Source organism: Nicotiana sylvestris, chromosome 3 (genome assembly GCF_000393655.2).
Source record: "Nicotiana sylvestris chromosome 3, ASM39365v2, whole genome shotgun sequence".
Taxonomy (NCBI): domain Eukaryota; kingdom Viridiplantae; phylum Streptophyta; class Magnoliopsida; order Solanales; family Solanaceae; genus Nicotiana; species Nicotiana sylvestris.
Genome location: NC_091059.1, coordinates 51,346,738 through 51,360,522, shown reverse-complemented (window position 1 = coordinate 51,360,522; position 13,785 = coordinate 51,346,738).

Genomic DNA, 13,785 nt, shown 5'->3' with positions numbered 1-13,785 from the left:
CCTGTCTGTATAATATTGCCATTGGCTCTTAACATAAGAGAGATCCTTGTCCAACTGAACTGAACTGAAATCCAACACGTGCGACGGATCATGGTGGTACCTCCGGAGCGTCTAAACATGAAATACCGGATGAACTCCTGCCATGCTGGGAGGTAAGGCAAGCTCATAAGCAACCTCCCCAACATGCCTCACTATCTCAAAAGGGCCAATAAACCTCAGACTCAATTTCCCTTTCTTCCTAAATCTCATAACATTCTTCATAGGTGAAACCCGAAGCAGAACCCGCTCTCCAACCATATAGGAAATATCACGAATCTTCCGGTCTGCGTAACTCTTCTGTCTGGACTGAGCTGTACGGAGTCTATCCTAAATCATCTTGACCTTCTCCAAAGCATCCTGAACCAAGTCTGTGCCCAATAATCTAGCCTCACCCGGCTCAAACTAACCCACCGGGGATCTACACCGCCTACAATATAAAGCCTCATACGGTGCCATCAGAATGCTGGACTGATAGTTGTTGTTGTAGGCAAACTCTGCCAATGGCAAGAACTGATCCCAAGACCCTCCAAACTCAATCACACATGCACAGAGCATATCCTCAAGAATCTGAATAGTGCGCTCGGATTGTCCGTCCATCTGAGGGTGAAATGTCGTACTCAATTCCACCTGAGTACCCTACTCTTACTGAACGGCCCTCCAGAATCGTGATGTGAACTGAGTACCTCTATTTGAAATGATGGAAACTGGAATACCATGCAGACGAACAATCTCCCGGATATAAATCTCTGCTAGACGCTTAGAAGAATAGGTAGTACACACAAGAAGGAAGTGTGTGGACTTGGTCAGCTGATCCACAATCACCCAAATGGCATCGAACTTCTTCAAAGTCCGTGGGAGTCCAACTACGAAATTCATGGTGATACTCTCCCACTTCCACTCCGGAATCTCTATCTACTGAAGCAACCCACCCGGTCTTTGGTGCTCATACTTCACCTGCTGACAGTTGAGGCACCGAGATACAAATCCAACTTTTATCTTTCTTCATCCGCCTCTACCAATAGTGCTGTCTCATTTCCTGATACATCTTCGCGGCACCCGGATGAATGGAATACCGCGAACTATGGGCCTCCTCTAGAATCAACTCCCAAAGCCCATCAACATTGGGTACACAGACCTGACCCTACATCGTCAATACCCCGTCATCACTAATAGTCACATCTCTAGCATCACCATGCTTAACCTTGTCCTTGAGGACAAGCAAATTAAGGTCATCATACTGACTCTCCCTGATACGGTCAAATAAGGAAGACCGAGAAACCACGCAAGCTAGAACTCGACTGGGCTCTAAAATATCCAATCTCTCAAATTGGTTGGCTAAGGCCTGAACATCCATCGCCATGGGCCTCTCTGCTGCTAGTAAATTAGCCAAACTCCCCAAACCCTCTTCCCTGCAACTCAAAGCATCTGCCACCACATTAGCCTTGCCCGGGTGATACAGAATAGTTATATCATAGTCCTTCCGCAACTCTAACCACCTCCTCTGGCGCAAATTAAGGTCATTTTGCTTGAACAGGTGCTGCAAGCTCTAATGATCAGTACAAATCTCAAAAGTCATACCGTACAAATAATGACGCCAGATCTTCAAGGCGTGGACAATATCAGCTAACTCAAGATCATGGACTGGATAAATTTTCTCATGTACCTTCTATTATCTAGACGCGTAGGCAATCACCCTACTGTCCTGCATCAATACCGCTCCAAGGCCAATCCTCGAGGCATCACAATAGACATTATAAGACCCCAAACCTGTAGGCAATATCAAAACTGGGTTGTAGTCAAAGTTGTCTAGAGCTTCTGAAAGCTCGCCTCACACTCTTTCGTTTATTAAAACAGAGCACCCTTCTGGGTCGGCCTGGTCATAGGTGTTGTAATAGATGAAAACCCCTCAACAAATCGACGGTAATAACCCACCAAGCTAAGAAATTTGCAGATCTCTGTAGCTGGGGATGGTCTGGGACAAATCTACACTACCTCTACTTGCTTCGGATCCACCCATATACCCTCACTCAATACCACCTGACCCAAGAAAGCCACGGAATCCAACCAAAACTCACATTTCGAGAACTTTGCATATAACTTCTTTTCCCTCAAAGTCTGAAGCACTGTCCTCAGGTGCTGCTCATGATCTTCCCGACTCCGGGAATACACCAGAATATCATCAATAAAGATAATGACGAACGAGTTAAGATACGGCCGGAACACACTGTGCATCAAATGCATGAAGGCTGCTGGGGCATTGGTTAGCCCAAATGACATAACAAGGAACTCGTAATGATCATACCGAGTCCTGAAAGCAGTCTTCAGGATATCTGGCTCCTGAATCTTCAACTGATGGTAAACTGAGCGCAAGTCAATCTTAGAAAACACTTGTGCACCCTGAAGTTGGTCAAACAGATCATCAATACAAGGCAAAGTATAATGGTTCTTCACTGTAACTTTGTTCAACTGGCGATAATCAATGCACATACGCATAGAACCATCCTTTTTCTTCACTAACAAAACTAGAGCACCCCACGATGATACACTGTGACGAATAAATCCCTTATCAAACAATTCCTATAATTGATCCTTCAACTCCTTCAGCTCAGGAGGAGCCATACGATATAGAGGAATAGAAATGGGTTGAGTGCCCGGAAACAGATTAATGCCAAAATTAATATCTCTACTAGGCAGCATGCCCAGAAGATTAGCTGGAAACACATCAGAAAAATCCCGTATTACTGGGACTGAATCTTCTGAAGGGGTATCAACACTGCTATCTCTCACATAAGCTAGATACGCATCACACCCCTTCTCAACCATACACTAAGCCTTAAAGAATTAAATAACTCTACTGGGAGTGCGATCTAAAGCACCCCTCCACTCAACACGCGGTACACCTGGCATAGCCAGCGTCACAGTTTTAGCGTGACAATAAGAATAGTATAATGGGGTGAGAACCAGTCCATGCACAATATAATATCAAAATCAACCATGCTGAGTAACAACAAATTGGCTCTGGTCTCAAAACTACTAAGAGCAACCAAACACAACCGATAAACGTGGTCCACAACAAGAAAATCTCCCACGGGAGTAGAAACATAAACAGGGGAACTCAAAGAATCCTGAGGTACACCCAAATGTAGAGAAAAATAAGAAGACACATAAGAATAAGTGGAGCCTGGATCGAATAGAACCGATGCATCACTGTGACAGCCAGTATAATATATGTGATGATAGAATCGAAGGCAACATCCTCAGTACAGGAAGGAAGGGCATAGTATCTGTCCTGGCCTCCCCCTCTAGGGAGACCTTTACCTCCCCGACCTCCACCTCTAGATGGCTGAGCAGGTGGGGTAGCAACTGGAGCTGTAACCATAGCCTGAGAACTCTATGGGGCACGCTGTGGCTGAGAAGTCTATGGAGGTGCACCCTTCCCAAGTCTGGGGCAATCCCTTACCATATGGTGTGTGCCACTACACTCAAAACAGGCTCTGGGAGGACGTGGCGGTTGTGGCTGGCTCGGGCTAGGTCTGTTGGACTGACCTATGGAAGCACCTCGCGTAGGAGGCGCGCTAGAAACCAGAGGTGCATAATAAGGCTCCTGAGGCCTAGGAGGAGCTGGAATACCACTGGCTGCTGGAAGAGCTGATTGAATAGGGCAACTCATATAACCCCTACCATGACAACCTGCAGCTGGGGCACGGGAACCAGAATAATAGCCCGACTCTCGAGATCTCTTGGCCTCCCTCTCCTCTCTCTCCCTAACATGCATACCCTCAATCCTCCTAGAAATGCTCACCACCTACTGATAAGAAATATCCATCTCCAACTCACGATCCATGCTAGACCTGATGCTGGGAATAAGCCCCTCAATAAACCGGCAAACCCTCTCACAAACAGTAGAAACCAAGGCTAGTGCATGTCTAGCCAAGCTAGTGCAACGGACAACATACTGTGAGATAGTCATAGCACCCTAGCGCAAATGCTCAAACTCTACGTGACATGTGTCCCTAAGACTCCGAGGAACAAAAAGATCTAAAAACTGGGTCCAAGTCAGTGAAGCAGCCTCATCCAGACTGTCTAACTCATAGGTGCACCACCACTCATAGACGGCTTCTTGAAGTTGGAAAGTAGTGAAGGAAACCCTGTTCGATCCTGATATACCCATGGTACGGAAAATACGGTAGCACTCCTCCAGAAATCCCAAGGTATCATATGATGCTAACCCACTGAATACAGAAGGATCATACTTCTTGAACCTTTTAAGTCTCCGTTGTTCATCTTCTAAAGTCGCTGCCCTATCCTCGGGTTGACCTGGGACTACAGGCTATACAGGAATAATCTCTGGGACCTGATCTATGTGCACTCGCTGTTCAGGAGTGCAGACGGCGGGAGTCTGTGCTCCTCCCCCGACCTGAGATGTGACTGCAGTAAGGGGAAGCAGCCCTGCCTAAGCCAAAGTGGTGTACATTCTCATGAACTGCGTAAGAGTCTCCTGAAGCGCTGGAGTAGTAGTAGTGGTAGGCATATCAGGTGCCTGGACTCCGGCTGGAACTGCTGGTAGTACCTCGGTGGCAGCTCGCGTGGGTGCTTTGTGTCACGCCCCAAACCTGGAGAGGTGGCTGGCACTCGGTGTCGTGCTAGCGCGAGCGAACCACTTTGTAACTCATTTACTTTCTTTATAACTATCATGGGCCAACAAGGCAACAACTCACAATGTAGAACTGTAAGTGGGCATATGTGATATCAATGAACCATCGTTCATAAAACATAAATATATATGGGCCGTCAATGACTCTGACATAATATACAAAATGAACCTCTCTCTACAAAGCCTCTACAATTATTTGACATCAAATGAAACAGGTACCTGCCTACTCATAAGTCTGTAGCAAAACTCTGACATGATGACTCATAGTCTTGCTGCACTCCGAATGAGGTGGAGTCTTATTGATCCTTCACTGAATGTCAATCTCGTCTACTATGAGGGCTCGTCAAACTGATTATTTGTGCCTGCAGGCATGAGTGCAGCGTCCCCAACAAAAGGACGTCAGTACGAATAATGTACCGAGTATGTAAGGCATGTAAATCAGTATATGATGGATAAGGAAGAAACATGGAGTAAATGACTCAACTTGTAAGTCTGGATAGCTCTGTAAATCATGAAATATTTATAATGTCATGCATATGCATATAAATGTCATGTGATGCATAGGTTTGTACGTACATAACATCATCAAGCCTCTGAGGGAATCCCATCATATCATCTCGGCCACAATGGACAAATCATCAATGTATACCAGCTGATTAGGTGGTGGTGCGTATATAATGCCATAATCTTTTCCCATATCCCATATACACATATTTATATACATATATACGCGTATATAACGCCATCTGGTGCCACTGTCAATGTAAATGAATGCAATGCATGATAAGTATGTCAATAAAATCTTTCGGAGTGTCATAAGAACGACATGCCTCTGATTAATATCATGAAATAGACTTTATCACCTTACGTATTTTCTGAAACTCATGAACAGATGATAGAATAACAAGACTTATCGGAAAACAAGAATATACGCATTTCTAGCATTTCTACGAATAGAGTAATTTATGGAAGTTGTGCATTTGCTTGTTTCGTTCGTGTCGTATAAATCATCCCAAAAGAAAGAAGGAATAGCCTTGACATACCTGTCTTTGAAGTATGATCAGATCAACGAAACCTTAATCATCTCATCAAGTACATTAATCTTGTCAACTAAAGCAATACAATTGTTCCTATTTGTATACCACTTTATGTGCGGCCCAAGTGAACATGACTTTAAGAAATTAGAACTTTGAGACCACTGAATTAATATTTATCATTGTTTCAAAAACTTGTCAATGAGAAACTACAAAATAGAGAATTTCCTTTTGAACTAACATCCATGACGTCAATTTTACTAGGCTAAGTAGAAGTGTCATTATCATTTTGGTCTACTGATTTTAATCAGCTGATAAAATTCAAGGAGTCAACTCCATCTAAAGTTCCATAGAACAGTACATTAAGTTCTTCTCCACATATATTACAGTCCAAGATACGCCTATTGCTTGCCAACTAAAAACATTATGGATCACTAAAGTGCATTCTTTTAATTTTTCTATATCCTCTATTTCTCCCTCTTCTTCCTTTTCTTATCTCCTTTTTCCTTTTCTTTTCTCCTTTTTCCCATTTAGGGGGTGGAGGGCACCATATCAGTTACAATTCTGAAAGCTCTTTCGAAGATTAAGAGGGGCATTAAGCAAATTACCTTGAAACCATCAGGAAGGACCTCGGCAACAAGAGAGGAAGTAGATAAAATCTATGTGAAAATGAAGTCATAACCCAACATGAAAGACTTGTAAAATGTCTTATATGTTAAGAGTCCTAGTCATCTTAGGCTACCTAGCTCCTATGACAACTTAGTCATATGAATAAATGGTGGCTTACTGCCACGTTATCTGATAATTTATTAATTAACTAGATAATATTCGGTTATCCGGTAATTAATCAATTACTCGCAAAATTAAGAATTATCTCAATTTATTTAAAATATTACTCATTTTTAATATACTTTATACATCATACTTACACGGTCATGTGGTATATTATTAGCCCATAAATACGAGGTATTATAGCTTAGATCATATTTTATTCCAATGTTAAAATTCGACGAAACTCATTTTCTCCAATTTGCTTACTCTCTCACCTCCACGAATTTACTTATCACTTGTTTATAATACCGTAAATACTTAAAATCTCTAAAATAGACTTGTCCTCATCCTAAAGTACTACTATTAAATATTAAAATATTAAAATATTAATAAATTATGGTACCATATAAAATTAATACATACATCATCATTTTATTAAAATATCCATGTTAAAATAAGTATATTTTCTCAACTTCTAATTTTCCCAATCTCATATAAAAAATACAAATTTTTATAGGCTTAATTCTTAAAATGGTAAAAAAATAACCTTCGTTTATTTTATTTTGTGATTCATGACTAGTAATTCTGCTTCTTGTGGAATTCTATATGACTGCTAAATCTATAACTTTGAGGAAGTTTATATATCATGCCTTCTGAGGTTAGGAAGTTCTTCCCAAATAAAAGGAAAACAAAGAGAAAATCATCCTTTATATGTTGGAATTATCTACTGAGTGCAAGGCACATACGTAATAAGATTAAAAGAGTCAAAACGCTAAAGCACTAAAAAGACTGATTATTCGGCTAGTATATACATAAATAACAGTTAGCATCACTTATAAGGGAAGAAAAGAATACCTACCATTTCTTAAGAGAAATAAAATTCTCTTGTGCTTTTAGTAGCTTGGGTGGTGAGACCCAATCCAGAAGCCTAGTTTTGATTGTATTCCAATTAAACAACTCTCAATTAACTATACAGTAGGGTACTTCAACTAAGCCTGAATATCACATAAGAAGGATACTTGACTTTGAAAAAAAAAATCTTATAAACTTTCTTATATTATGTGTATAATTTATTATAGTAATAACTGTAACTATCCAAAATTATACTTATAAAACTTTTACTAAAATACTTTACTTAAAAGAAAATACCACACTTAACATAATATCTAACGATATCAATATTGTTAAACTTACGGGGTATAACACTCTGGCTGCACCACGTGCACGTCCTCGGCCTCTACCCCGGCCCCGACCTCTGACGGCTGTAGTAGGGAGCGCGAGTGCCTGATCATTTTAGGTAGCACGTGTCCTCACCATCTGTGAGAGAATAGAAGGCAGAAGTTTAGAATTGTGATGTCAAAACCTCTCACGACAAGGAAATCAAATGAAGTGAAAATTTTCTTAACAGTTACATAGCCTCTCGTAGATAAGTACAAACGTCTTTGTACCGATCAGCGAGACTCTAATAAACTGGCTTGTGATTCATGACTCCTATGAACCTAGAGCTCTGATACCAACTTGTCACGACCTCAGTTCGCTCTCCGTGAACTATCGTGATGGCACCTAAGTCTCTACGACTAGGTAAGCCTAACAAATGCGGAAAATAAACAAAACTTGCAGAAGAAATAATTAAAAACCAAAATAACCAAATGAAACAATATTTAAAATGCCGCTCGACATATACAATACAACTTCTTGAAACTAACAACATTTCTTAAGACCCGAAATCTCATGAAACCACAAGCCTTTGAATATCTACAAGTATCTAACTCCAGAATATCTAACAAGGAAAAGAAATACAGAAGGTCTAATACTTAAAAGAGAGAATAGAAAGGGACTCCTCGATCTGCGGACGCGGCAGATATACCTCGAAGTCTTTGGAACAGTCACCTCACCTCAAGGGTGATAGGACTGAGTCGAAGTATCTGGATCTGCATATGAAAAACATGTGCAGAAAGGGTATGAGTACACCACAGCAGTACTCAGTAAGTGTCAAGCCTAACCTCGATCGGATTGTGACGAGGAAGGTTAGGGCCCTTCTGAGGTTAAATAAAATATAAGGTTTAACAGTATAGAATAAAACAGTATAAGTAGGTACAATAGTAAAAGTAACACGGGATATGAAGGACAGCAACAACTATTACAGAGGCAAAGTAAACACAAAAAGAAATACGGCTCAGCACCAAAAATAACAACCGGGGATCTCCCAGGATACCGTCCTGTAGTCCCAAATATACATATCCCAATGGATCTCCCGGGATACCTTCCTGTAGTCCAACTCATAGTGCGCGGGGATCTACTGAAATCCTGTTCCGTAGTCCCAAATGTAAATACCTAGTACGGGGAGAATCAACCGGGTGCAGTCCCGTAGTTTCATATAACTGTGCAAGGGGATCTACCAAAATCCCACATCCGTAGTCCCAAATAAACAGACAAGGGGGAGCTACCAGAATCTCACATCCGTAGTCCCAAATAAATAGACAAGGGGGAGATACTGGAATTCCACATCCGTAGTCCCAATGTAAATACACAGCTGCAGCAAGAAACTATTCAGCAATGTCAAATTTCATATTAAGGCAAACTAGTAATTCTAGCCTACCATGCTGCACAGAATTCAGGTAAAGCAGTTTGAGCAATTAAAATAGGTAAATCACTTAGACATGCTTTCCTAAGCTAACAACATGCTTAAAGTGCAAGTAATATAAACAGGAAAGGAAAACATACTAGTAATTACTTAATGAAAACCGTATTTTCAATAATTAGCACAAGTACGTACTCGTCACTTCATGTACAAGGCATTTCAATTAACAATAATACCAAATTCTAAGGGGAAGGTCCCCCACACAAGGTTAGGCAAGCCACTTACCTCGAACTGGGTCAAAATCAACCCGAGACCACGTTCTTGCCATGAGTACTCGACTCCAAATGGCCCAAATCTATTAAATTCAATTGCATAATGTAAATAATACTTCAAGTAACTGATTTTACAATTAAATTCTAATCTAATATGCGAAATTAGGTAAAATGACCAAAATGCATCTCGGGCCCACGTCTCGGAATCAGGAAAAATTTACATTTCCAGAATTCTCACACTCTCACGAGTTCAGTCATACCAAAATCGGACCTCAAATGGTCCCTCAAATTGTCACTCAAAAGTCTCTAATTAATCAAGCCCTAACCCCCAAATTACCACTGATTTTCCATAAATTTTCATGTTTATAATGATAAAATCACCCCAATAACGAGTTTAGGGACCAAAGACCTTACCCCAATGAATTCCTCTGAAAATCCCCCTTGAAAATGTTCCCCAAAGCTTCTTCCCATTTGCAAAGAGGTGAAAAATAGCTAAAATTCATGAAGGCAAGAATTTATATGTTTCTACCCAGCTAATCCGCTTCTACGGTCATAGGACAGCACCTGCGGTCCCGCTTTTGCGGACCAACGGTCGCATCTGTGAAAACTCACTAACTCAGCCTTTTTTCGTATCTACGACATGCTTCCCGCACCTGCGACCTCGCACGTGCGTCCTAACTCCCGCATCTGCGGATCCAACCATCTTCCTCTTGGCTGCATCTGCGGCTTCCCTCACTTCTATGGGCTCGCACCTGTGGTCCCCAAACCGCCGGTGCAATTATGATAGCAGATTTGAAACTTTAGCTGCAAACTCTCAACTCCAAACATTCCGTTAACCACCCGAAATCATCCCGAGGTCCCCAGGACCTCAACTAAAAGCACAAATAAGTCAAATACCACTATCCAAACTTATACCAATCCTTAGAACACCTAAAACAACTTCGAAATGACAAATCAACCACAGATTTAAGCCTAAGAACTCCAAAACTTTAAAAATACGTTTTCGATGAAAAAGTCTATCAAACCTCGTCCAAATGACCTAAAATTTTACACACACACCACATTCCACACTATGGAGCTACTCCAACTTCCAGAATTCCATTCCGATCCTCGAATCAAAATCTCACTATCGAACCGGAACTTCACAAATTCAACTTTCAGCATTTCAAGCCTAAATTAGCTACGGACCTCAAAAACACAATCCGAACACGCTCTTTAACCCAAAATCACCCAACGAAGCTAATGGAACCATCAGAATTTAATTCCGAGACCGTCTTCACATTGTTCCGACTATGGTCAAATTTCCAAAACTTAAGCTTTCATTTAGGAACTAAGTATCCCAAAACTCTCCGAAAGTCAAAACCGAACATCCCGGCAAATCAAAATAGCAAAAATAAACACGGGGAAACCAGTTAATAGGGGATCAGGGCATAACTTCTTAAAATGACCGGCCGAGTCATTATACTTAAAAGGAATCAGGTCGAACGTAGTTCAAAACATAGGAATTGCTTTGTTTTTGTTACTTTTCTTTATTTTCCTTTTCTTTTCTTTGTTTTGCTCTAGCTTCTTCTTTCTTCTTTTTTTTCATTTTTCATTTTTCTCCTTTTCACTTCTTTTTTTCTTTTTTCTTTTTATTCATATTTTATGTATATGTATTTCTAAACTCTTCTTCTGATTCCAAAAGAGAGGTAAGAAAGAAAAAATATAAGGCTCAAAAGGGGTAACAAAGGGTGGAGTGTTTAGATAACAGAATAAAATGTCTTCGTCATTCCAATCTTCAAAACATGCCAAGTACAAACAACATAATCAGACAAACCAAAGAAATCATACATAATATCTTTTAACTGTATCAGAATTGATAGCCATGTATACACATTTGCCTTCTATATCTGTTAAATATAAAGCACCATTGGACAACACTCTTGTTACAACGAAAGGCCCATGCTAATTTGGGGCAAACTTGCCTTTAGCTTCAACCTGATGTGGAAGGATACGTTTTAGTACTTGCTGACCCACATCAAATTTTCAGTGTTGCACCTTCTTGTTGTATTCTCTTGCCATTCTCTTTTGATACAATTGACCATGACACACTGCCGCAGTCTTTTCTCGTCAATCAGACTGAATTGTTCTAATCGGGTTTTGACCCATTCATCATCATCAATTTCAACTTCAGCAACAATTCGAAGGGATGGAATTTCGACCTCCGTGGGTATAACTGCTTCAATACCATATACCAATAAATACGGAGTCGCACTTACTGAAGTGTGAACAGTAGAGGGGTAACCCATCAAAGCAAAAGGTAACTTTTCATGCTATTGCCTAGAACCTTGCACCATCTTCCGAAGTATCTTTTTTATGATCTTGTTAGCCGCCTTAACAGATCCATTTGCCTTGGGGAGATACGGGGTGGAATTTCGATGCGTAATCTTGAACTGTTGGCATACTTCTTTCATTAAATGGCTGTTAAGATTAGCACTATTATCTATGATGATTACCTTGGGGATTCCGAACCGACAAATGATGTTTGAATGAACAAAATCGACCACTGCCTTCTTGGTCATAGATTTGAAAGTCATTGATTCAACCCACTTACTAAAATAGTCGATGGCCACCAGAATAAACTTGTGCCCATTTGATGCCACTGGCTTAATCGGTCCAATGACATCCATGCCCCAAGCAACAAAAGGCCAAGGTGCGGACATTGTATGCAACTCAGACGGTGGAGAATGAATCAAATCACCATGTACCTGGCATTGATTACACTTGCGCACAAAGCTGATACAATATCATTCCATGGTGAGCCAATAATACCCTGCTCAAAGAATTTTCTTCGCCAAAACAAACCCACTCATATACGGTCCACAAACTCCGGAATGCACTTCGGTCATGATAGATGTGGCTTGTTTAGCGTCTATGCACCTCAGCAGTCCAAGATCTGGAGTTCTATTGTACAAAATTCCCCCGCTCATGAAAAATCCACTATCCAAATGTCGAATTGTTCTCTTTTGATCACCTGTGGCCTGTACCGGATATACCCTCATCTTGATGTATTCCCGGATATCATGGAACCATGATTCACCATCAAGTTCCTCCTCAACCACATTACAGTAGGCATGCTGATCCTGAACTTGAATATACATAGGGTCAACATAAGCCTTATCTGGATGGTGTAACATTGACGCCAAGGTAGCCAAGGCATCGGCAACCTCATTATGGATCCTAGGAATATGCCTGAACTCTACTGATCTGAACCATTGACAAAGATCATGCAAACATTGTCGATACGGTATGAGCTTTAAATCTTGAGTCTCCCATTCTCCTTGAATCTAGTGCACCAACATATTCGAATCTCCCAAGACCAAGACTTCCTGGGCTCCCATATCTATAGCTAACCCCAAACCCATAATGCATGCTTCGTACTCAGCCATGTTGTTAGTACAATTGAAACGAAGCTGGGTCGTAACAGTGTAGTGATGCCCTATTTCAGAAATGAGAACAATCCCTATTCCGACACCTTTTATGTTAGCGGCTCCATCAAAGAAATGTTTCCAACCTGGCTTTTCACCCTGCTTCCTTGTCAATATGCATCACCTCTTTATCAGGAAAATAAGTTCTCAATGGCTCATATTCTTCATCCACTGGGTTCTCGGCCAAATGATCGGCTAATTCTTGGGCTTTCATCGTGGGTCGAGTCACATAGATGATATCAAACTCTGTGAGCAGAATCTGCCACTTTGCAAGTGTTCCTGTGGGCATAGGCTTCTGAAAGATATACTTTAGAGGATCCATGCGAGAAATGAGGTAAGTAGTGTAGGACGATAGATAATGTTTCAACTTTTGTGCCACCCAAGTTAGGGCACAACATGTTCTTTCAAGGGGAGTATACTTAACCTCATAGGATGTGAATTTCTTGCTGAGATAATAGATGGCATGTTCCTTCCTGCCAGTGATGCCATGTTGATCGAACACACAACCGAATGAATTATCCAGGACTGTCAAATAGAGAATTAAAGGTCTCATGGGTTCCGACGGGACCAACACAGGTGGGTTTGACAAGTACCCCTTGATCTTATCAAATGCCTCCTGTCACTCATCAGTCTGTTTGACCGCAGCATCCATCTTTAGCAACTTAAAGATGGGCTCACAAGTTGTCGTGAGTTGAGCAATAAACCTGTTGATGTAGTTTAAATGCCCGAGTAGACTCATCATCTCAATCTTATTCCTTGGGGCGACAATTCTTGGATAGCCTTGATCTTTGACGGATCCAACTCAATGCCTCGCCGACTAACTATGAACCCCAACAGTTTTCCAGATGGAACACCAAATGCACTTTGCAGGGTTGAGCTAAAGATTGTACCTGCGGAGCCTCTAGAAAAACTTCCTCAAGTCTCCGACATGGTTGGATTTCTTTCTTGACTTGATGATCACATCAGC